General features: G+C 39.7%; 9 pseudogenes, besides 13 other annotated features; all 9 read left to right on the top strand.

Moving 5' to 3' along the window:
- Window positions 1-1,059: 1,059 nt before the first annotated feature.
- Tb11.14.0006 lies at window positions 1,060-2,702 on the top strand (annotated as a pseudogene).
- Window positions 2,703-2,902: 200 nt separating this feature from the next.
- Window positions 2,903-2,988: a microsatellite.
- Window positions 2,989-3,031: 43 nt separating this feature from the next.
- Window positions 3,032-3,070: a microsatellite.
- Window positions 3,071-3,103: 33 nt separating this feature from the next.
- Window positions 3,104-3,160: a microsatellite.
- Window positions 3,161-3,946: 786 nt separating this feature from the next.
- Window positions 3,947-4,996, top strand: Tb11.14.0005 (annotated as a pseudogene).
- Window positions 4,997-5,794: 798 nt separating this feature from the next.
- Tb11.14.0004 lies at window positions 5,795-7,234 on the top strand (annotated as a pseudogene).
- A 235-nt stretch (window positions 7,235-7,469) lies between these two features.
- Window positions 7,470-7,502: a sequence feature (AT_rich).
- Window positions 7,503-7,607: 105 nt separating this feature from the next.
- Window positions 7,608-7,638: a sequence feature (AT_rich).
- Window positions 7,639-7,960: 322 nt separating this feature from the next.
- On the top strand, window positions 7,961-8,307 carry Tb11.14.0029 (annotated as a pseudogene).
- A 286-nt stretch (window positions 8,308-8,593) lies between these two features.
- Window positions 8,594-8,635: a microsatellite.
- Window positions 8,636-11,036: 2,401 nt separating this feature from the next.
- On the top strand, window positions 11,037-12,623 carry Tb11.14.0003 (annotated as a pseudogene).
- A 20-nt stretch (window positions 12,624-12,643) lies between these two features.
- Window positions 12,644-12,723: a sequence feature (AT_rich).
- A 26-nt stretch (window positions 12,724-12,749) lies between these two features.
- Window positions 12,750-12,773: a sequence feature (AT_rich).
- A 122-nt stretch (window positions 12,774-12,895) lies between these two features.
- Window positions 12,896-12,951: a microsatellite.
- Window positions 12,952-12,982: 31 nt separating this feature from the next.
- Window positions 12,983-13,033: a microsatellite.
- A 1,195-nt stretch (window positions 13,034-14,228) lies between these two features.
- Tb11.14.0002 lies at window positions 14,229-15,698 on the top strand (annotated as a pseudogene).
- Window positions 15,699-15,986: 288 nt separating this feature from the next.
- Window positions 15,987-16,009: a sequence feature (AT_rich).
- A 1,507-nt stretch (window positions 16,010-17,516) lies between these two features.
- On the top strand, window positions 17,517-19,088 carry Tb11.14.0001 (annotated as a pseudogene).
- A 1,083-nt stretch (window positions 19,089-20,171) lies between these two features.
- Window positions 20,172-20,362: a microsatellite.
- Window positions 20,363-21,984: 1,622 nt separating this feature from the next.
- On the top strand, window positions 21,985-23,517 carry Tb11.v4.0028 (annotated as a pseudogene).
- A 234-nt stretch (window positions 23,518-23,751) lies between these two features.
- Window positions 23,752-23,790: a microsatellite.
- Window positions 23,791-25,388: 1,598 nt separating this feature from the next.
- Window positions 25,389-25,928, top strand: Tb11.57.0042 (annotated as a pseudogene).
- Window positions 25,929-25,936: the final 8 nt, after the last annotated feature.

Raw genomic sequence — 25,936 nt, 5'->3', positions numbered from 1 at the left:
GGTTTAGTTTTACAGCAGTTAGGATAAATAAATTATTTTATACAAGGTAAAAAAAAGTGGAATAGGCAGGACCTACCCCTTAATAACTGTAAAATCCCTCTTTTAATAAAGCAAGACACAGGAAAACAACAGCTTGCACAAAAAACGACAACTATACAATGTCCAGCAACAAAGCAAAGGTATACAGATAATCCAACCTATCCACAACAATTTTTTACTGGAAAAGTAAAAGCAGTAAGGACTACTCACAAGAACAAAAGACTGCGCGTCGCGACAGCGCCGCAGCCGATCATTAGAACGCGAGCGCAGCAAACGCTAGACACCGGTGGTAGATAAGAGCATATAGTTTAAGCTCTATATAATAACTTTTTCACACCTCTTATTCAGTTTTTGGAGTGAAAAAAGCCTATGCGCTTACAAAAAGAAAAACAGAACAATTTGAAAGAAACATCAGAGGTACTAACAGTTTCGGATAGTGCAGGTGGAGGGAAGACAGCAAAAACATACACCAAAGAAAAAAAGCAAAAAGTCAGCGGCGGCAGAAATCAATTTTACAAACGATACTTCTGTGATTATGGCCACAACAACTCGAGAAGTTGCACAAAGTCGAAGATAATACACTCTATAAATCAGAAACATTTACAAGAAGTTGGCTGGAAGCAGTGTGGAAACAGTGAATTCACCTTATGTACAGAACAACTCTAGCCAGAGAGTAAAAGGCACCCAAAACGCATTGTCCCCCGCCAAAAACACGAGCCAAACGGTGCTTAAAACTAAACAATAACACAACAACAATTACATGTCAACTGAAGCGACTTTTAAAGCATAATTCCGACAAAAGATGCATGGTGTTTACCACAACATGCAATCCAAATACAGCGTTGATCAACCGCCAGTACGGATAGGCACACTAACACGCTTACCAGCAACGAAGACACAGCCACAAAAAGAAAATAACACTGACAAGCCTAACATGAGCGAACTAGATTCTTCAAGGAAACTGCACCTTAGGCAAAAGTAGGGATCCCAAGACTGTCACACAAGGATACAATCGGCAAGATGCACCGCGCGGCACTAGCGTTGGCTATAACCTTACAGTATGTCAGCGGGGCAGCCCCACCGGACGGTAGCCACAGGTATGTCCTTCACCACTTCTGCGCGGTGTTAAAGGCCTTGAAGTACACTCCAAAGCCAAATACGAATTGGGCTGACGTCAAAAATATCATGGATGCGGCGAGTACTATAAACCTACTCCTAAACAGCAGAGACGCAGTAGAAAAAACCACAACGGCAGAAGCAAGTGCACAACGACCGGCAGAAGCAGAGCAAATACAGGAATCAAATCCATGCGGTGGAAACAAAAAGGCCGCATGCGAAAAAGCCAAGGCTTTCTTAGACGTCCACAAAGGCGACGCTAAAAAGCACCTGATTGCCGCACTCACAAGCAAATCGTACGTAACTCTAGCTCTGAACAAAACAGGAAGGCAGGTAGAAACAAAAGAAAAAGAACTAGCATCCAAAGAAGGAAAAGATGTTTTTGCTCAAATGAAAGCAACACTAAAACAGGCCCTGTTCGGCGGTCAGCAAGACATCGTCAACAACAAAAATATTCGGCTCGGACAACTCAAGACCAACGGCTTTCGGCAATCCCTCGACACCGACAGCAGCAATCACCGGGCCAAAGAAATTGGAAGCGTCGATGCTTTGCATATGCGCATCAGACAGCACGACACGGCCCAACAAAGCGTGCGAAGGCGCAGGGAAAGATCACGTAACGTTCAGCAAAGTCGGTACAAACGCCGCAAAATCCTATAACAAGATAGCGGCCGAATGCTAAGCCGGTAACGAAGCCGAGCAGGGTCAAACCCCCGTTAGCCTACTAGAATCAGCAATCCGCGGCTTCGAAGACGATATGAGCAAGGGCAAGGGGAGTGCCAGCAAAGTCGGCATACTCGGAACCATCGACGGCAGCGGCGACATGCGCGCGACGGGGACCATTCGTAAAATAAAGGAGCTTGTATGTTTGCAGGTGCAAACAACGGCAAACCGCTTTCACCAAAATGGCTTGCCAAACTCAAAACAGCAACACAAGAGGGACGGAAAGCAGAAACAGAACTGGATCAAATAATGATCGAGGAGGCGCAGCTAACCTCCGACAACAACACATTGTCAGCCCTGATGGCGACAGCCCTAGCTCAAGCGGAAACAGCAGCCCAAAAGGAAGAAGTGAAAGCTACAAACAGGCAAATAATGACTCAAAAGCCGCGGACGAGAAGCAACTCGATGGAGCAGATAAGAAACAGACGAACCAAAAACTTCCGAATTCGAAAAGGCGTGTGTAACGATAACAACAGCAGAAAAATGCAAAGACCCGTGCAATTGAACAGATGATAAATGAAAATTTAAGGAAGGAGTGGCCCCAACAGGTTCCGTTTACTCCCTTTATCGGGACCCCGAAACATGTGCGAAAGCTCCAAGAACAAAGGCAGCAAAAAAAAGCTGTTTGTGGATGGATTGACTATATTGAAGGACAGGGAAAAGTTGACCCAGCGTATAGAGATTCCAGTTTTCTTGTCAATGGTAAATTGGCTCTGATTGTTCCTGCTTTTGTGAGTTTGATAACATTTCAGCATATTAATAAATTTTTTCCAATTAGTGGAATTTATGACACTTTCTACTTTGAGAGAATTACTATTATCTGATATATGTTAACACTTTTTGATGAAAATGTTTAAATCAGTGCAAATTTTTTGAGTATCTGAAAATCTAAAGAATATAAAATTTTGGTGTAAAAGTTGCCTACGGATGTAACATAATGTTGTAACAGAGTATGAAAAATGAGAGCCATTCTAATTTTATGCTGTGCTTTATTTTGTTCATTTTATTAATATAAGTTATGTTTATAAAAATAGTAATGATAACAACAGTAATAATAAAAATAGTAATAATAAAAATGATAATAATAATAATAATAATAATAATAATAATCACAATGTTAAGAGAGTGTTGTGAGTGTGCATATACGTATATTATAATAAGAGCAGTAATAATAATGATGATGATAATAATAGGAGAGTGTTGTGAGTGTGTATATACAAATATTATAATAAGAGCAATAATAATAATATTAATGATAATGATAATGATAATAATAATGATAGGAGAGTGTTGTAAGTGTGTGTATATACGAATATTATAATGATAGCGGTGGTGAAGATGGAATGGAAAGGTAAAGTAGAAGCAAGTAAACCAGTTGCGAAGGTGCAAAGGTTCAACAAAAGTAAGTAAGTAATGTGAACAGTAGCTGAGTGAAGAAGACAGAGGGAGATGGAGATGGTACAGGTGCAGCTTCGAGCATAATGTAATGATGGGCGTAATTGAACACGAGGAAATTGTTGAAAGGAAGATGCGGGAAAAACAGGAACGGATGTTCAAGAAAAATAGAGTGGGTATGTTGTTCAAAGAATCACTTATATTACTCCACAAAGCCACGTTGATGCTGGTTTCATGGCTTTAACGAACATCTAGGTAGCTGTCATAGGAATGTAATAAAAGACTTAGCATCTAGGAACTCAGTAGTACAACTAAATAAAACATTTTCTACAACACTCCATAGAGAAAAAATGTGAATAATGCAAGAAATTATGGCACACATGTAGAGTGCGGTCTAAGCTAAAGCTACAGCTACAGCTATATACTAAAACCAAATCCGTAGATGCATGCTTAAGCAAAAGATGTATTTTCTGAGAATTCACCCTTCATAAGTCACACAGTAATAGTATAAAGAAATTGATTATTTATGTAAACACTTATTCCTTAAATAAATACAATAATGTTACAACTGAACATATTTATTGAACTTTTCTAATTTTTCCTATAATAACCTCAAATTGTAAAAGTATAGTAAGTCATGGAATTCGGTCTCTTGAGAGTTTTACTATTCCTGTTGATATAACATTTAGTATGTATAAGCGCTGTGTTCCTTTAAAATGATGAATAAAATAATATAACACATATAACAAATAATGAGGCTAAGAAACCCAAAGTCTTTGCGTTTGTAGTTCAAACGCAAGAAACTCAAGGACGGCGTAGGCTCATATTGACATTATTACAATTGCAATAGGATGTTTGTATAGCCATGTTAAAAGGCCTATATGGGTTATGGAATTTTTAGAAAATAATAATGCAAGTGATGAGGATATTGTAATCACTGTTTGATGGGTCTGATGTTATTGTTACTGATCGTGATATATATGAGAATGCGGTGGAATATTTTATGCAAAATTATGCAGAAAATGAAGAGAAGTTTAGCGAGGACGATGTTGTCAAAGAGAAACAAGTTTCTCCAATTATATTCATGTCGCCAGCTGAATGTTATGCACCACAGTTAGATTTACTTTTGAACTCAGAATACAGAGACCATATGGCGGGGTGCACATGGTTTTGCAAAGCCTCTTACTTTGTGGAAGAGCAGCTGAACCTAACGCACTTAATTAAGTGGCCTGCAAACCAAAAAGCATACTTGAATGGAGGTGGTATAATAGCTAGATTTTGGGCATTCAGAAAGTTTGAAAGAGCGTTTAATGAAATACTTAAAATGACCGATGAATGGTGGTCGGAACAGAGCATTTACAAGCCGTTACTTCTTTTGAGTGTGTACAGAGAGACTAATGTAGGAAAAAGACTTCTTTTGCCAAGAGGAATGATTGGATTGGATTACGAGGATCGATTCTTTTCCATACACGTCAGTGGCGCCATTGGAGAAGCTGAATTACTTCATCTAGCAGGAAACGCGTTCTCTCGGCAGGAAAGGGAAAAAGAAACTATGACCAACTTGACTTGGTATAAAAAATATAAAAGTAAGGAATTGATAAATCATAATCTAGGAAAACTGCAAACTTAGGCTGTATCCGGGGAGAAGTTAGATTTTTATTATGATAGTATTTGTAGTGATGCATTTAAGGAAGGGAAGTTGCTTGAAGCTGACAAATTTTAACTTCTCCCAAGATGCAACTGGTTTAAAGGTAAATTCTAACGAGTAATTGGCTTTAGGATTTCAACCACAGGAGAAAAAAGAAACTAGACAACTCTTAGATGAATTCCTCACGGGTTGTTCTGGCATACAAGCGGTTTTGTCAAACTTTCCTCAAATTTGAATCCCAGACAAAACAGAGAAACAAAAGCAGAGCTTTCACAGCAGAACAAATGCAAGAGAAATTAAAACAGTGCCACTAAAGGTAAATAGGAGACTACAGCACCAACAACACAGACGCAGATGTCATAAAAACAATAGAAGATACAAAAGGCAAGACACGCGGCAAGGACGTGCAGGTATCAGCAGATATCACTGATAAATTAAACAAAACGAGAGGCGCAATCAAAATAGGACCAGATCGAAACCTAGATGAGACTAAAAAGCTTTGGACAACTGCCAAACATTGCACCAGACGCCAAGCAGACACCACAGAAGCGGCACAAGAATCACGTCCGTGGAAACAAAGAAATTTACTATGTTATTTACACAAAATGTAATGGATTAGTGCCGGCAAATAGACAACATGAGAAAGAAAAAAATAACGGGATAGATACCATATAAAATATATGCAAATCGTAACCAAACACAAAAGTAGTACTGACAAGCCAATTGGATTTATATGTCTGTTCTTTAAAAAACGAGGCGTATTTCTCACTGCACCCAAAAAGAAAGCTTCTAACAGAAAAGTTCCCTCCAGCAGCACAGGTGACCAACCCAATAAGAACATCAACCTCAACACCACAAGAAGCTTTAATATAGATGGCTGCCGCACTTGCCGCAAGCTGGATAGCGGCACTGTGCATTACAACCTACAAAACAAGCGCGTCAAAAGCGGTGAAGTGCGACAGCGGCTGCGAGTGCGCGATGCGGCTGCACAACGCCCTGGCTTTTTATACAGAGGAACAGGAACGAGCAGAGGCTAATCTGGCGCTTATGACAGACCAGATTTTAAAACTAACGATTGCCGCCACAGCCGGCGACGATGATCTAAAGAGCAAATCGTTACCAGCTTTAGCTGCGACAGGCGAAATATTTCAAACCTGCCGAGCTGCGGCACAGGCAGGCCGCAAATTACTGGCCGACCATGAGCCAAAACTAACAACTGCGGCCCGAGCGATAACACTAATCGAACAACTCAGCCAGGCCGGAGGCAAAACAGAGTTAACGGCGAGAACGGGGGCAGGCCAGTTCACTGCGACGTCACTAACAACAAAAACAGCAGGCACCGCCATGCCAGACGAATGCGCAAAGGTACAGCTGACCGAGGAAAGGACAAAATTTGACCCCACGAACGAATCCGAAAACATGTTACTGCCCGAGCTGACTCCAATAACAGAAGTAACAATAAATTGTAAGCACGGCGGCGGCAACACTAACTGTGTAAGCACAGGGATAACCCAAGACACAGGCAAACTCACGTTCAATTCGATAATCAAAATCGGCAGCGCGGTACAATCAAACGAAGCAACAGCCTGGTCAGGCGATGGAGCCAATGCAGATCTAAAATATGCGGTGGCCAGCGACGTCCTGAAAACTAATATAACCAATGCTAATGACGCAAACAAACTACTACTAGATCACTTCAAACAGAAGCATTGCTCATCTACAGCAAACGACTACAACGCCGTAGCAACAAGCGACTTATTCAAAAGGCAACTAGTCAGATCCTTACCAGGACTGGAAAACTCAGAAGACACGATGACGACGCCACCAAGTCTGCTCGATGCTTCCATAAAAGCGGCATATGGTGAAGGCGGCAGCAAATTTGAGGAGCGACTGTGGAAAAAAATCAACAACCTTAAGCCTAAAATAAACAAAGATAAAACATCAGAAGGTCTGCATCTCGAATCTGAAACAGATATTGGGAAGCTAACAGAGGCCTTGGCGAGGCAACTTGCTTCCATGAAAAAGGAAGCTAAGATAGCAGAAGGCGAACCAGCTAAGAAAAAAGACTCAGAAGAAAAAACAGAAGAAAAGAAAGGCGGGGATAATACTTCCAAACCTGTGTGCAGCAGCTTTCAAAACCAGACGGCGTGCGAGGCAGCAAATCAGGGTGGAACAAAACACTGTGGCTGGAAAGGAGAAAATAGTGATGGATCTGATAAAGGAACTTATAAATGCCGTTATTCCTCTATTCTCCTAGACAAGCAATTCGCCCTCAGCGTGGTTTCTGCCGCATTTGTGGCCTTGCTTTTTTAAAACAAATTCACCCCCCCCCCTCAATTTTTTAAAGAAATTTTTGCTACTTGAAAACTTCTGATATATTTTAACACCTAAATTCGACCGAGAATTTTTTTGGTTGTCTGATTCTGTAAAAAAAATTTCTGATAGCTAAAAAATTTCTCATTTTTTTATTTTTGAATGTTTTGAACTTTTAGGGTTAGGTTTTTTATTATTGAGTTTTCACAAATTTTGGATTATTTTTTTGATCTTCTTTATTTTTTATTTTTTTTTAAATTTTTAAAAAGAATCAAAACTTTTAGGGAATTTTGTAATTGATTCTCAAAGTTCTATTAAAAATGAAATAAAAAAGGAAGAAAGAAAAATAGGCTAAAAAGTGTTAGGGTTAGGGTTATTAATTTTTTAATTAATTTTTTTTAATTCGCCACTTTTTTAATGAATCAGCGGCTCTTTTTTACGTAAACCCTAAACCTTCTTCAAACTTCAAGAATCTTCGTCTTTGTATTCTTAGTCTATACCTCGCTATCACATTTTGAAAATTTTTTTCGTTTATGTGAATTTCAGCTCTGAATTTTGCGCTGAGCACGGCTTTAAAATTTTTTAAAAAGCGCTGGCGCGTGGCAGTTTCGTTGCACAAAACAATTTGCTTTCAAAAGGAAATAATGTAAAAATAGGGTTATTTTAAAGCAGGAGATTATCACATTTGGTAGTTAAGGAACGACTGCCTCATCTGCCGCTGGCATCCGAAAGCTAGTGCCGCTAAACTTCCAGGGGCGTGTTTTTAACAAAGATGGCAAAGATGGTGAAAAGTGCACATTGAGTGAGGAAGGCAAAAAGGAAACAGAAAAAGCAGACAAAGCAGGAAAAGGAGAAGGAAAATATGGGAAGAAAAGAAAAGGGTACCCAACGTGGCACTAATCAACAAGCTTGTGAGGACGAAAACAAAGGATGATAAAAAGAATTGCGGCTGGAAAAAAGGCAAATAGGGTGAATATGACTAAGAAAGAGAAAAGAGCCGAAATGGCAGTTTCCTTTTTAATAAAAAATTGGCTTTCATAGATGTTGTCTTTATGAATTTTATAGCACTATAACGATTATAAGATAATTTATTTAATTTGATATTTGGATAAAACTCCTAATATTTTATATATTTTAACACTTTTTGATGAAATTTGTAAATTTTTGGCAATATGTGTGTGACAGTGTTTTATGTGTGCAAATTATGGGGTAATAGTGTTTTGAAAATAAATGCTATTTATCATTTTTGATTTTGGTTAATATTATTTATTTGATGCATATTTCTTAAGGATATAGTAGTAATAATAATAATAGAAGAGTGTTGTGAGTGTGTATATACAAATATTATAATGAGCGGACTGATGATAACAATAGTAATGGTGATGCTAATAATAATGATAAGAGTGGGATGTGAGTGTGTATCGAAAACTTTTATGATAAGTTTGGTGGTTAGAACCAATTAAAAGCTCAAAATAGAAGCACGTTAAGCAATGGAATGGTGTAATAAGAATAAGGGAGTGAGAACGAATTAGCATGGCAGGAGAGGAATATAGTTATAAATTTAAATGAAAAGGAAGGACAGATTTCAAGCAATACGAAACGTAGAAATGCAGAAGGAGCTTTTGTAGGAAAGAATATGGAGGCAGTTATCATAAACCGGCACAGCGCAATGGTGAAAAAAGCTGCAGCTACTGCAGCTCATGCGAAGTCAGAAAAAAGAGATGCAGCTAACGGCACACTCAGTAAAGACCGACGTGGCCAGAATAATAAAGTCCGCATATGAAACCACGGAAGATCTCTATAAAGTTAAAAAAGTATTGTAGATGGACCTCTAATTCCTTATTGTGATGCTTGCAAAATATTAAGACCTTTCAATAAAAAATAATCAATATATAAGTTGTTGCTTGTACACGACTAAGGGAGAAAAATAATAAAACAAAAGCAACAATAAAGGCGGTTCCAGTATCCAACTTTCATGATTAAAACAATGTCAAGCAAAGATGAACGAAGATTTAACAAAGAAAATCCAAAAAGTGTACATTTAATATCCAAAGGCGTTACTTTTTTCACAAGTAAACTAAAGCCTTAGAATTAACAAAAAATAGAAGCCACTGCAACACATAGGTGTTAAGTGTTTTATATGCATCAAAACATGCAGTACTTTTAATATTTTCAGGGATGTAGTCGCGGTTGGAAAGTATATATAGAATAGATATAAAACGATATAGGTTGATGTTGAATGTAAGAAATTGTCAGAAGCATAATTTAGGCTTTAAATTGTCATGGTGACCATAGTTTTATATGGTAAGATTGAACTTTACACAAGTTGAACATAAGACAAACAAAACCAAATAAAGTGACAATTTACATGTGATAATTAACGTAGTTAATAAATTGTTACAACATGCGGTTGTATAAAGTGGAAATATAGGCACTGTCATATAAAAGTAGTATAAATTGAAGTTACCCAAAACCGAAACTACCAACATTCCCTCAAAAACTATTTGAAGAATTCGTTATTTGTACTTAAAATACTGTCATCGATACCAAGCAATTTAACACTGACAACTAAGCTAACAAAGACCAGAATCTCGTCTTAAGGTTTGTCTCTCACCAGATTTAACTTCTCCAAGGTACATGCAATGACAAACCAAGTAGGTGATGGTTTCATATAACCTTGCACAAAGTGCATAAAGGAACAAAAATTTAGACAGACAAACAAAAGCTGAAAACTATTAGAGCAGTGAAAGAAGGGCATTAATAATAGATTTATTTCGTCTCAAAGTGGTGAATAAGTGGCCAGGAAACCTATTTCTTAAACTTCGTCAAATTATCAAAGTCATTAGAAAGAAGCAAGTATTTAGTTATTTTCCATATTCATTCATGTACAGGTGAAGCAGGACAGTTCAAACGCAAGAATTAGAAGATTACAAATCATATGGCATTCAAGAACTGGTATTTCCTACAATATTCTAAGTGGTAAACAGCAAAGAAAAAATTCTTAAACAACATTTGATTCCACTTACAGATTTTTCTATTTTTAAGTTCATAATAATCCAATAAGCACGAGCATAACGCAGAGTCAAATAGCGAAGCTGTAAGAAAATGGGACAATCTAAGTTCCAAATGTAAGGAAATATTATGAAAGTAGCGAAAAAACTCCTTCCTACGCTCAGGATGTTTATGCCCAAAGTGAATAATGAATAAAATATAATTTAGAATGAAAGCACAGAGCATGGAAAGACACAGCGAAAACAGAAAAAATGATACGAATAGATTGTGGTCTATAGTTGACGAAAAATAGACCGATGAAAAGCCTAATATTGTAGAGACTGCGTTTTTTATTCCGGTGACAGATCAAGATGTTAACTGAATGGACAGGGGAAGGAATTTTCAATGGTCGACTGTGCTCTTTTAAGCGGCTAGTTAGACCTGGAAAAGCGGAACTTATTAAGAGTAATTTTGAAATCAATAGGTCTTATTGAACACATTCCTTAAGCACAACAGCCATCGCAGGAATTTTGGCTTGAAAGCTGTAGATACGTGTGTGTGTCCTAAGAAACGAAGCGTCACAGGCCAATTCCGAAATGGTGGCATGACGTAAATGGAAATTTTCGCTTTCTTTGTTAAATTTTATACAGGTATACAGTCGTTGAAGCTGCAGCAGCGAAGGAAAGAATGCAAAAATTACGGCAATAACCTCGCAGCAAACGCACCAGAAGCATCACCGAACATCACATCTCACAATAGAACAGAGAAAAAAGGAGCCAAGAAACATAGAAAAGCTAGCCATCAAAAGAAGATGACAAAAAGGACAACGAACCTGAACGGAGCCATGCTTTGTTCATTGTTACTGCTAGCCGTATCGCCGCCTCATGTACAACCCGCTAGTCAATCACCATTGGACAAAAGCCTCTGGCAGAGCATATGCAAAGCGACGGCAGAGCTGAACAAAGTTCCCGGGACGATGACGCACGAATTGACATAGATCCTACAAAAAGCGAAGACGATGCGGCGTGGCGAACTGAAAGCACAAATATTCGGGCTAAGGCATGCAGGAACAGAATTGGCCAAGAGAGCAGCGGTAATGGCGGCGTATTTCGGCCGTATGCACAATCAGATGCTTGCAACGCTTGAAACGACAGACACCGAAAAGGCAACCGACGCGGCAGCCAAAGCGGCGTACCTTCAAGGCAGAATAGACGACCCACTTCATTTACTGGCAGCTGTGGATAACACAAACAACCTTTTTCTAGCTGTAACCAACGCAGCCGGCAGCAAACCAGTCAAAACAGAGGGGAAACTCGGCGACGTCGACTGCCCACTGTCGGCGCCGTCAGCTAAAAACAAGGCAGCCGAATTAAGCGGTATAACAGAGGCCGGCTTTACCATGCTAAAAACAGATGTGTCGGGACTCAACGCAAAACAGGTCGCTGGCGGGACCAAAAAATGCAACCTGCTAAGTTCAGTACAAAAACAAGGCTTCGGAGAGACACAGGCAGCGATCAGCACCGACCACGAAATTCTCGGAGGATACATAACAATTAAAACCACCGACGCTGAGGTAGACGTAGCGCCACACAACAAAGCACACACAAGCGAAGGCAACAAGCACACAAGCTGGACAACGGCGCATGCCGCCATTATGGCGAGGCCGAGACACACAAATAGCCCCTATATCAACGAAACTGGAGAAATTCACAGCAGGCCGGACATGACACAAGTTTTGCAAGCCGTTTACAGCACCAAGCCGCCCATAACCGGAACCAACCTAGAAGACAAGGTCATAGAAATATTTCAAGGAAAAGAAGCAAAGAAACTGCAAGACTACGAAGACGCTGTAAACCAAGCAACGATACCAGCCGGCGTAGCAGGACTGGAAACTGACCAGACACTAGCGGCAGTAAACGACGAAGACAAACTAATCGCAATCAGAGCCTTTTATGAACAGCATGTCAGCGCAGCCTATGGCAAAATGGTAGCGACGATATCCGAAGCAAGCAATAAACAAACAGCCACCGCCCCAGCAGACTGCGGTAAAAAACTAAAGAAAGTAGACTGCAAAGAAAGCGATGGATGCAAGTGTAATAGCACTGACAAAAGCAAAGGGGACTGCAAACCTAAAGAGGGAGAAGAGCAGACAAAAACAGCAGGAACAGGAGCAGGAGAGACAACTACAGGGGTAGATTGCAGTAAACACCAAACCCAGCAAGCCTGTGAAGCGGAAAACAAGGATGTAAAGCCTGGTCAAAAAGCAGTATGTGGACGGATTGATTTTGTTGATGGTACTGGAAAGCTTCCCAAGCCGGAGTGCTGCTCTTCCAGTTTTCTTGTAAATAAGAAAATTGCTCTGATTGCCGCAGCTTTTGTGAGTTTTATGGAAATCTAGCTTTTTAAGAATTCTTGGTCAAATTAATAAAATTTATGAAATATTACTATTTAAAGATAATTTACTATAATAAATAAATTTAGTGAAATTTTTAATTTTTGATGTATTTTCACACTTCTTTGAAAGAATAAAAAATTTAATAAAATTTAAGGACTACAAAATGTAAAAATTTGGTATTAAAGTGGCATGTCATTGTTAGGAAGTAGGCTGATATGGTACAAAAAATGAGTAACATTCTAATTTGATTTTGTTTTTGGTTAGTAGCTGGGGTTATAATAATAATAATAATAATAATAATAATAATAATAATAATAATAATAATAATAATCGAAGATTGTTGTGAGTGTGTATTTACGAATATTATAATAAGAGCAGTAATAATTGTAATAATGATAATAATGATAATAACAGGGCTGTGTTATGAAAGTGTGTATGTACGAATATTTTTGTAAGGGTAGTGGTACCAATGATTGAATACTCATAAGATTCAAAGACCGTTGAAACAATGGTGAGCGTGTGAACGGAGCATGTTAGTGGATGTGAGAGGAAGTGAGATAGATAAAGAACATGTGGAATATTATTAAAGGATAGGTGGAAATACAGATAAATGGAGATAAAATAGGTGTTAGTTCAAACAGAAACATGACAATGGGCACAATTAAAGACAGTGAAATCACGAAGGGAAGAATAAGGAAAGGAGAGATCGCGGTATAGAGTCAAAATAGGAACAATGCAACTAACGCAAACAAGAAGTTCAAGTAGAAGGCGACTAGGTGTACCATAACCAATATGATATCAGGACTTTTTTAAATGTGAATTACATCTAAGGCAATGTCATGGACGCACAACAGTCTTTTACCGAGAATGCAGCCACAAAAAAAAGTATTAGTCAGAAAGCGCGGTTCTAACAAGAAGCAGGCGAGTCATTATAAGAACTGACAAAGCAACCGAGTTATAATTCGTCCACTCTCCTGGTAAGTGCCGAATCTACAACTATATTGTGAAGGGCTAACAGCTGCGCTAGCACAGGAGGTAGTGGAAAAGTGTAGGCGATGAAATCAGGTGGCAGGCAAAGGGTTCACCTTTACAAAAAAAAAGTGGATAAAAGACACCGCACAATCGGTGCCCGAGTTTGTATATAGGAACGAATTGCCGCGATCATCGCTATTGGAAAGAATACTTGGGGTAGCTAAAGCAACAAAGTAAACATCTGGTTTGCTCGTGTGAAAGAGAAAAAACAAACTAAAACATGGCGGGCCTCCAAAACTAAAAGAAGAGAGGCTCATCACTGTTTACCAGCCGATGGACTACCAGCGTCTAACGAATGAAAAATGGCATGGTGTTAGGAGCGGGAGGAAAGGAGGCTAGCATTAAAAAGGAGCCTTTCTATAAAGCTAGGCGGATGCTGTAGCACGCAGAGGAGAAGCAGTCCAGCAGAAAAGCAAAAGCCGAACAACTGTGGAAATAACAGAGGCACCACGCCGATAACCCTTTACTTTGCGCCAAATAAACGTGACATCTTCAAAATCCCTCTTTATGCACTAGTCAACCACAAGGCCAAAAAAACAAAAAACACTGTGGACTAGCGCGGTGGCATAAAGTAATATGAAAGCAACTCTGTACATGATAGCGTTTTTAGTGCTAGCAGGCAGCAGCGGCGCTGGGAAGCCCACGGGGACAGCTGCCCAGGCCGTCGACGACAGATGTAGCGAAGCAGAATTCACGAAGCTGCTAGCTGAATCCCTCGAAAGTGAACTGGCCTCCGCCGTCAGAAGCAGAGATGCACTAAACGACGAATGGGCCGAGCTGACGCTGGCTGCAGCAGCCGCAACTGAGCCAAAAAGGGCCGTAGGTTTTTCAGCGCTAGCGGCGCTAGCAGCAGCCAGATCAAACGCTGTTACGGCGAGCATTCAACAAAACGAGAAACAGCTGCTCGATGTGGCTCGGCTGCTGCGGAAGAGAGCAGCCCAGCTGCTACAGATCGAAAGCAGTTACCCAGAGCAGACGTTCCCCGGAACCAAAAAAAGCTACGCGCAGGGGAGACACACATTCGGCGCAGGTACCGAGCGGTGCACGATAGAAATCGCGACGACAGCAGCCGCCAAAGACAAATGCAAAGCATCAATCGGCAGCAAAGGCGCGCTGAAAGAGGCAGGAAGCCAAATATCTGCTGAGACGCATCTAAAATTAACAAAGGACGCCATGCTAGGCAGGCGAGCTTTAACATTAGCAGCAGACGCAAAGGGAAACGTCGCCTCGGATACGGGTGAGGCGACGACAGACGGCAAATGCGGCGACGACGGCAATCCAGCCGCGTCGGCCGCCAGTGGCGTCTGGGCAGAACTTTCGTTCAGCAACGCAGGAGACACGGACCTACAAGAAATGGCAATAGCAAGCGGCCGACCTGGCGGCGCCAACTGCGGCGACAACCCATCCAATGATGACGACATGACAGTATTGGCAGAGGCGACCAGGTACACGATATGCAAGGCGCGGGCAATCAAGATCACGACTAAAGCATCCGTCTTGACAGCCTCTATCGCGGAGTTGAAAGGAGATCGCGACATGAAATACATCGCCGGGGCCCTACTAACCGACACAGTGCCCACTAAAGAAACAGAGATTTCAGACGAGGCAACAGAATAGACCCTGAAAAAAAAATACGGCTCCGAACCAGATGCGATACAGAAAAACTTCATCGCTAAGCTCAAGGAGGGAGACAAAACCGTTAAAATTGCAGACACCACTATCACCGGGACGATGGAGGTTCTAAGCAAGGGTACTAAGTTCGCAACTGCCCTATCATTTTTTCAGGGGCAAGCTTATCGAGCTCAGCGCCATCAAGCAAAAATAACCACGACCAGCGGCGAGGAGAAGGAAACAATATGCGAAAAGGAAACAAACATAGATGATTGCAACAAGAAACACGGTTGCAAATATAATGATGGAGAAAACAAATGCGAGGAAGACGCTGCAAAAAATACAACAACTCCAGCCACAACAAACACCACAGGAAACAATTCTTTTGTCATTAAAAAGGCCCCTCTTTCTGGTATGTTTTACTATTATAAATAGTTAAGACTTTTTTTCAGTCTTTTAAAATGTATGAAATTTGCTATTTTTAGAGAGTTTCCTAAAATTGCTTAAATTTTGTATATTTTAACACTTTGTGATTGATATGTGCAAATTATGTGAATATTTTGAAACTTTGGTATTATTGTGGCCTATGGGAGTAAATATGCACGGTAAAAGGGTCTGAACATTGGCGCTATTCCACTTTAGTATATTATTTTCCTGTATATTACATGCAATTAGGCTTATAAACAGTAATTTTCATCATAATAAGAGAGTGTTGTGAGTGTGTATATAAAAATATTATAATAATAGTTGTGAATTCAGAGCGACTGAAAGGTAAAGAAGAAGCACACAAAATAATTTTAGAGAGTGAAATGGAAATACGTTTTTGAGTGAGTGAGTGAGACCACGGCAAAAATATTAGAGGAGATGAATAAAGGCAGACATAGAAATATAAATGGATATGGTATACGGGCAGTTTCAAACTAAAACATAAATATGGGCATTTTTCATTCACAAGAAGATGATAAAGGGGACATTGAAGTAGCGACAGAGTGTTTTTTTACAGGAAGACTGAAATCGTTATGTTATATAAAGTAAGATATGCAGTAAAGGAAGAAATCTGTAAACGCGAGATAAAATAACAGAAAAAATGGCAACATGAAGATTCAAAGAAGGAAGTGACACTGAAGGAGATTGGACTTCATATTTTTAACAAAAATGATAATGCGCTACCGTGGAAGTGATCGGAGCGACTGTGGTTTTTAGTTATGGTGGTGGACCTTGATGACTAATTGTGAAGAAGCGTTACAAGGAATAGGAAAAAAGGGATTGTGTAGGTCTGAGGTGATGCTGATGTTTTCTCATGAAGAATAGTATTAATAGCTAACATGTGTGGGAAACTATGTAATTGTAGCAATATGAGTTTAAAACAAGTACTGTCATTAAATTAGTGTTGAGAAAAGAAAATAAACACTGAGAAATTACTAAAAATAAGGTATATAAGCCAACATGTGGTGTTTAAAAGCTGCATAAAATTACAAACAGCACATCACTAATTCTATATTTGCTAATTACCCAAAGTATAAAACCTTTTAAATGACAAAAATCATATAAAATTTGTATTGAATCCCAGCAGCAAGCAGTACATAGCGAAAAAGAACCTAAAAGACATTAGGAAAAATCACGATTGACGAACCCTAACCCTAACCAGAAATAGTACATAATAATACGAAACATAAACAATAAACAGTCACGGAGAAGAGAAACACAAACTATAATTAGTTATTCCGAACTGAAAAGAAACCTATCAATTACCGTGAGAAAAGCTTTTTTGAATCATAAATTTTTAATGTTTTAGATATGGATATATAATGCTGTGGATAAGATCTTAAATTACAAATTATTAGTGTTCACTGCATGAATTTTGCGCTGCTAATGCCCGAATTTTACGTCGCTGGGATTTTCCTCCCTATTTTACTACTGAAACCTATAGGCTTAAAAATAAGCCGCAACACGCGTCGAAAGCAAAAAAGTAAGCCACCAAAAAAAAAGTACATCATAAAAGCATAAAACTTGGTTGCAACAGGGACAGGTGTACACCAACCTACGATCCAAAATCTAGCGGTCAAACCTCAGAAATGCGCACGATTGATGCAGTATCTTCAACCGGTGCGTATATTAGGTCAGCTGCGTGGAAATAAGCTGTCACGAAATTAACTCTCGTATAACAACTTAAAGCATTTTGTCATATCTCTTTTCTTTCCACCTTACAAGCAAAGACAAGATACAGACGGAAGCAGACTGAGCGCTGAAAAAATGCTTGCCACGTGGACATTATGTGCGTTGATGACGGTTTCTGCAGGGCAGGCAGCCAGTCAAGGCGCACTCGGGAAGGACAAGTGGAAACCGCTCGCAGACTTCTCGAAAACCCTTGAAAAAATGCCAGGGCGAATACTAACCATCGCCAAACAAAACATAAACTACATCAATAGCCTCGCAGTAAACGCTGCACAGGCCGAAGTAGCAGCGGAAGCGGAGCAAGATGCGGAACAGGCGCGGGCGTGGGCAGCAATAGCCGAAACACTGCGCCACCTGCAAGCTCAGCAGGCAGCCGAGACGGAAGCCAAGACTACCACGGCCATAACCGCAATAGCCCACAGCGAGTTTTTACGCGGGCATATAGCCGAATTTTTCAAGGTGACGACAGCTGCATCCGGCAGCGGAAGTAAAGGCTGCCTATCAACAAACAGCGGGGGCGGCAACGCAAACAACGTCAAACAAACAATAAACGCTTTAGACGCCGATGCACCCAGCGTCGAACACGCAACCTTTACCGAACAGGAAAATGATTTACCGGAACTGACGGCGGACGGCTTCACACAGCTAACAGCAGGCAAAGGTGTCGTGGATGACAGCCTAACCTGAGGAACAGAATGCAACCTGTTCAAAGGAGCAAGCGGCGGCCTTATGATAGGCACACAAGTTGCGCAGACCGTCCCGTTCGCTGGAGGCTGGTTCTCAAAATCTCATAACTTGGACTCGACACCCGTCAATGTGGACGCAACGAAATTCAGTTCTTCCACCGAAGAAGCCAAGCACACAGCGATAGGACTCTACAAGCAGGCATGGGAAGCCATCAAGGAAGTCCAGCCTTCGACAGCATTGGTAATGAGTGGAATAGACGGCAAGCAGCTAGAGGGGCTTAAAACAAACGCAGCATTCAAAAAAGCAGTCAAGAGACACCTACTAAACAATGCGGAACAGTACAAACCAAGCGAAGACGCAGCAGTAAGTGAAAAGATCGCAAGTGTCTACGGCGCACAGCAAAGCGAGTTCACAGCAAGGTTCTGGGGAAAATTGGATGCGATAAATATCGAAGAGGCGGTGTCAGGAAAACCACAGACCAAGCTAGGACAGCTACGTGACCTAGAGGGATTGGCCCGGGCACTAAATTACTACACTACCAAAAAGGCGGCGGACCTAACAGAAGTTGTGGGCCAGCTAAAAGAGAAAGGGGTGTGTAGTGAGACGAAAGAAGGGGCGGACAACACTTGCAGTAAGCTAATAGATGCCGTGACATGTACTGCGAACCCGATATGCAGTTATAACGAAACAGAAAAAGACACAACTGAAAAGTGCAAATTTAATGAAACAAAAGCCTCAAAAAGTGGAGGTTCTTTGCCACAAACTCAAACTGGAGCAACATCAGCTGCCTCAGACAGATGTACAAAACACAATAAAAAAGAGGACTGTGAAAAGGAAAACAAAGGAAAGGACAAACCTGTCTGTGGCTGGATAGAAGAAAAATGCAAAGATTCCAGTTTTCTTGTCCATAAAAACTTCGCCCTCAGCATGGTTTCTGCTGCTTTTATGGCCTTGCTGTTTTAAAAGAATTTTTCCCCCTCAACTTTTTCTTGCTAAAACTTTGCTAAAAATTTTTCTATTTGAAACTTCTGATATATTTTAACACGTAATTCACCGAAAAATGAGCTGTTTTTGTAAAGTTTGAAAAAGTTTGTGATTCTGTAAAATTTTTGTTGATGGCTCAAAAATTCCCCTTTTTTCTCTTGAGTTTTTTAAAGGTTTTAATTTTCCTCTTTTTTTTGTATTTTTTTGTAATTTTCCATGTTTTTAATGTAATGCAGCGGCCCTTTCTTGATGCGGACACTAACGCTTATTCGCCTTCCGCACGTGAAGCGGTGCTTAATTTTTTTAAAAATCTTGTACGTAGGCGAAGGCGCTGCACGCTGTTCTTTTTAAAGCTGGTGCGTAGCAGTTTCGTTGCGCGGAAAGATTTGCTTTTAAAGGGAAAGTTAAGGAAATAGGGAGATATTTGTCACAAGAAGATTATGAAAATAAGCAATTAACCCTCAGTGGCACAATCTGTCGCTGGCGCCCGACGTCTAAAGCCGTTCAACTGCCAGAGGTGCGTTTTTAACGATGTCAGAGACACGTGTGAGTTGAAAAAGGAAGTGAAACAAGATCTAGAAAAGCAAGCCAAGGATCGGGAGAGAAAGATGGGAAAACTGACTGCTCTACCCACCAGGATCAGACATTTTGTGAAAAAGAGAATGAAGGACTCCCAACTTCTTTCCCCTGCAAATGTGGTTGGATAACTTTTACACCAAAACCAAGAGGGCAAACCTCCCAAATCTGAGTGACTCTCTTCCAGTCTTCCCGTCAATAAGAAATTGGCTCTGAGTATGGCTGCTGATTTGGTGAGTTTAATTTAATTATAAGGATTTTCGTTCACATTTGTTAATTTTATGAAATTTTGCTATTTCGTCAGTGTTTTTCAATTTTTTAAAAAACATTTGATATATTTTAACAGTTTTTCATATAAGGCTCTAAATTTTTAAAAGTAGGTTACCGGTGCAAAGAATTGCAGTAATAGAGTATGAAAAATTAGTGCTCATAAGAAATTTTATAATTTGGTTCATTTTCTTGTCTTGTGGATATTTTTTAAGGCAGTAAAAGTGATAATAATAATAATAATAATAATAATAATAATAATAATAATAATAATAATAATAATAATGATAATGATAATGATGATAATAATAATAATAAGAGAGTGTTGTAAGTGTGTATATACGAATATTATAATAAGAGCAGTAGTAATAATAATAATGATACTAATAATAATAATAATAATAATAATAGGAGAGTGTTGTGAGTGTGTATATACAAATATTATAATGTGTTGATGAAAAATGGTTTGAAAACAGAAATAGAAGCAGTCCAGGAAATGATATGGGTGAAATGGTTGAAATTGAGAAAATGTGAGTGACAAAAAACAATTATAATGCTAAAGAAAACGCAGAAAAGAGAGGGAGATGGTATGTGCGCAGTTAAATACGCTACCGTGGTGGTGGGTATCACCGTCATTTACCCAACGGTAACATAGGGGACAATTATGAAGTTGAAGGATGTGATGTACAGGGAAAATGGAGTCGCTTCGTCATACAGGGAAGGAGAAACAAAAGATGAAAAAGAAGAAAAGAAAATACAGAAGGAAAAACTGGATATGGCACTACACAGTACAATAATATGTTACGGAAACTTGTGAATCCTTGTGTTTCAGTCAAAAATGAATAGATACTACAGCATAGATGCTTGTAGCTGTATATTTTTATCTGATGGTGGATCCTAATATCCAGCTGTGAAGCACTACAAACAGATGGAGGAATGTATTAGATATGTATAAATTTATATCAAAGTCTTCTTTTACTTAGATTTATTAATAGTGTTCAACATTTATCTGGATAATTATTATATTATATGGAGATAGTCTTTAAAACAAGATTTACCAATGGATTTCCTTGAGTACTTAGAAAAGAAGGAAACGTGTAAACTTCTTAAAATATGTATTTGTAAACCGTTGGAGAAGTTTTATAAATAAGATATAATTGGTAACGTAACCGAGAAAATTACAGATATGCATAAACACCAATCTTTAGTTGCACTCAACGACATAGTGCTAAACATTTAAATCGAGGCGAATCTTCATTTTTGGTGGGCCCAAGGACGCTACAACAAAGGATGTTGAAGCAAGGCCCCAAACTACCAAATGGTAAGCTCAAGGAATGTGAAATCAGCTGTTGTTCGCACTAGCCTCAACCACTATCACGCATACTGCCTGAACACAGCCGTTGTATTGTTGCAGATGGGAAATTTATCAACACGAAGGTAGCAGCATGTCGAACAAAATAGAAACCATAATATAAGAATTTCTAACTCTCTATATTTATTTTTAGTATATGCAACAATTAAAGGACTGGCTTGAGACATAAATGCAATTGATTAAAAACAGGATGGGTTAAGAGTATAAGTGTAATCGTGTTTAAAATCAAAATTCATGCTAAAATTTTGTCATAATTTCCACGCGTTTGTTGGGAGATACCAAACATTTCACATATTGAACATATGGAAAATGCACTCATATATAATGATAAGTTGCATATTTTAATGAGTTTGTCACTTACCTCAGTTAATACGAAACAAATTTGATGCACCGCTATTTGATGTTCTATGACAGTGAACGATACAGATGTGTAATGGTAAACCTAGTCCGTTATATTGAAAATACTGTACCGGCAATATTAATCTTCACTGATGAGTAAAAAAAGCGACAGCCAAATCCCTGACCATCTGTTTACCTGTTCCATCAGCGGCCTTTTAATTTAAAACCATCTGGCTACGAGCGCGGAACACTCGTTGAAACAAGACAGGAAGCATGCGCTCTGATATCGTAGCTTTTATGTTGCTTTCGGCATGCGGATTCGCGCAACAAGCAGATGCCGGCACCAACAAAGCCAAAAACCTTGCCGAAATGGAAACTTTGTGCAGCTTAATAAACTTAGCTGAGACCTCAATAATTGGATTGTCTGAGCCAGGGATTTCCGAAGACGACCTAAATGCAATAAAAGCCGTTAACATAACACTCGCAGGCCCAGACTGGACCAGACAATTCGCAAAATCAGCCACAACAGCCAAAGAAGATGCTCCAAACTGCAAAGACCCTTCAACACAAGAGCAATGCAAAAAACAGTGGTTATAATGGCAAGCAAGCAGCATAAAAGCATACGGAGAAGGAAAATTGACAAAAAAGATTCAAATTTCCAACGAACAGAAGCTTTCACTACAAGGGCAAGCGGCAGCGCGACAGGCTGCAGCCATAACAGCCGCAGAACTTCAGCTGAAAGACAGCTACAACAACAGATACAAGCCAGACCTGGACGAGGCTGCAACAAAAATTAAGGCAGATCTCGAATTGGCGGCGTTCGGTCAAAGTACAGCCGGCAAAAATCCAAACAACAAATGTATCGCACCCACAGGCGGCGATCGACAAACGATGTGCGCACTGCCATCTGTCGGCAAGGCGCCTTTCCTAACGTTGCTTTGCGTCTGCACGAAAGATGGCGGGACAGCAACGACCGACATCTGCGGTAACGCAGTAACGCCGACGCTAACCTGGACATCGCCGACGGATGCCCCGGCTCAGTACGCCGGCCTAGATGCCATATGCAAAAAACATACCAACGCCAAAGTGACATCGGAGTTCATATTCCAAAAGCTTGGTCAGCTGTTCGGTATGCTCAAAACTCGGACGGACAATGCCGGCGATATGATACATCTAGGGAGCCATAGCGGCAGCCAGCACTGCGATGATCGAGCAGCATCGGCCTGCGCCGACTTCACAAAGGCATACCCTTTAACATCAAGCGCCGCAGCGACAGCCATAGCCTGGGAACAACATCTGCTGGACGCAGTTGAAAAACTGAAAAAAGCGGACCATGCACATCAGGAAAAGCGAAGGACGGAGGCAACCATCAAAGCCCTTAGAGGCCAAGTTGAACTTGTTTTTAATAGAACAGCAGCAGCCAAAATTTATGCCACAAAAAGTCCAAATCCAATTGCAAATCCACCTATCTGCGACAGTCACAAATCAAACGCGACCTGCACAGCAGACAGCAGCTGCAAATGGGAAGGAAAAACTGAAACAGATGGAACATGCAAACCTAAAGAGGGGGAAGGATAAGCAAATGCAGCAGAAACAGGAGAGGGAGCTGCAGAGAGAACATGCCCTAACTGCAGCCAGTGTACGGACTTAGAACAATGCGCCAAGGTGGCAGGAAAACCAAAGGAGGAAAAGAAATATGTTTGTGGTTGGATTGAAGGCAAATGTCAGGATTTCAGTTTTCTCCTCAATAAGAAATTGGCTCTGATAGCTGCTGGTTTTATGAGTTTGGTAGCACTATAAGAATTTCCATAGAATTTTATAAACTTCATTAATTTTCATAAAATTTAATACACTTTAACACCTTTTTATGAAAATGTTAAAATTATTAGAATTTGGTGTGAGTGTGGCTTATGGGACTAACGTAGTAGAGTCATAGCGTATGAAAATGAGTAATATTAAGAAATGTTATAATTTAGTTTATATTGTTTTTTGGATAATAGTTAAGATTATAGTCATATAGTAATAAAGTAATAGTAATTAAAAGAAAGCATTAGGAGTGTGTATATACGAATATTATAATGAGAGCAGTAATAATAATAATAATAGTAATAATGATAATAATAATAAGAGGGTATTGTGAGTGTGTATATACGAATATTATAAAATGAGCAATGTAGCAGAGCGATTAGAAAGCAAAACTTAAAGAACTTTAAACAATAACAAGTGTGTTTAACGAGAGTAAGTGTAAGTATGTTATTATGATAGATTGAGAGCACAAGGAATATTATGAAAAGAAGGAGAGAAAGTTAGAGGGGTATGTAGAAGATATGAAACTTCAAACACAAAACATTACGCCGGGTATCATTATACACAAAGAGATGACGAAGTGGGTAATGAGGGAGATACAAAGTCCAGTTTGTAGAGGAGATAAAATCAATATACCACGAAAAAACGGTTATATAAAGTGGAATGTGAAAAGGTGTGGCACGGCTTATATGCTCGAAGTAACTCATCGAGTAATGTATAATTTAAATACAAGGCGCTATAATGAATGTAAATCAATCTGTAACAAATAATTAAAGTGATAAAGGCCATGAAACTCATATAAAAGTACTTTTTGTGGTTCAAATTATCGAAGTAAGAAAGTATATCTAATACAAACATCTGATGCTTGCACAAAAATATGTGACAAAAACCCACAATAGCAGTAAATTTTGATTATTTAGCAACAAGCGAAAGAACACCTTAAAATAATAAAGTAATATAACCTCTACTGCACCACAAGGTATAGAAACGGAGATATTTACTGGCATTAATACGCCGAGTTTCTTTTTCAGAGCTACTATATAAAAAAAAGAAAATCATGTTTTATAGTCTTAAATATACAAAAGTGTTACAAGCAATCGTAAATGTATGATTTGGTGGATTTGAAACAAGCTAACTATACAACCCTGGTGGATCCAATCTAGAAGTCAGAGCCCACCAAGCTCCAGATATTTCTCATAAGCATTCAATTCCATTAGAGGCTTTTGTATCTTTAAGTGACAAAGAACTCGATAGGAGTGCAACTGTGTGGAGGCAAAAACATCGTTTGGATTGAAATCTAAAGGTGAAAAGTACACGAAAATAAAGCCAAAATTGGGAAAACAAACTACCTAAGGAAATAAAGCGGACTCCAGCTTATCGGTAGAGACTTTTTCACGAATAGAATCGCCATTAACTCATGAGCTTTTAAGAAAGCACAGAGAAAAACTAGTAAGCAGGCAAAATAATTGCACAAGGACAGAAAGTCAGAAACGAAATCGTGTTTTATGCGTCAATGAGTTAAACATATACTGAGGTTTGTACTGTGCATTGCTTATCGTGCACTAGCGGTGTTAAAAAGAATACCAGAGGTCTAGAAACACGCATATACAGAATCCACAGAGAAGATCTTGCGTACATTCGAAAGTAAGAATTAGCAGCGAACGGTACGAAAATAGTAAGGTAGCACAGCCAGCAATAATAGGAGCATTTTTTGTTAAATTTTGCAGTGGTAGAAATGCAAAAAAATGCCACAACTGACTAGTAGCGTTTGTTCTTAGGTGTGCAATAAAGTATGCGACTCGGCCATAAGCATAATCCTAAAAATCGTTAAAAACCACTTTCCATCTTCTTACCACACCCTTAACAAACACAACCCACAGCAAGACGCCAAAATACACCTGGAAGAGAGGCATAACTATATGAATTATTTTTGTATAGGTGTTCTGATTGCTTTTGCTACAGCAACAGCCAGGGCCGGAAATGCCCACAACGGCCAAAACACCTAAGTTTTCGGAGCCTTATGCGAGCTAGCGCGCTTGTTACAAAACGCACCAGATATCCCAGCGGCACTAACAACCAAAACAGCAGACTACAAGGAGATAATCAAGCGTAACATGAGCGTCGCAGACAACTCATGGAAACAATTATTCGCCGACAGCAAAAAACCAGATCAATGGCCGACAGAAAAGCCAAAAAAAGGCGCAGCACAGGCTGACTGGGACAAAATGTGGGACGACTGGATCGAAAGCATTAAAAGCCTCGAGGACACTCCTGGGAAGCCAAAAGCCACCGAAAAGCACTACTCGCGCCTATCAGCCGCCCAACTTCAGGCCGCCAAAGCTGAACTAGCCATAATAGCCGACACAGCAGTCGAGTTAGCCACACTGGCACAGGCACAGGAAACATCGGGCACACTAATAAAATCTGCAGACATCGAAACGGACAGAAGGAACGTCTAGAGTCGTCC

Source organism: Trypanosoma brucei (genome assembly GCF_000002445.2).
Source record: "Trypanosoma brucei brucei TREU927 chromosome 11 chr11_scaffold01 genomic scaffold, whole genome shotgun sequence".
NCBI lineage: Eukaryota > Euglenozoa > Kinetoplastea > Trypanosomatida > Trypanosomatidae > Trypanosoma > Trypanosoma brucei.
The sequence above is the reverse complement of the archived record's forward strand: the minus strand, read 5'-3'. Positions and strand labels throughout refer to the sequence as shown.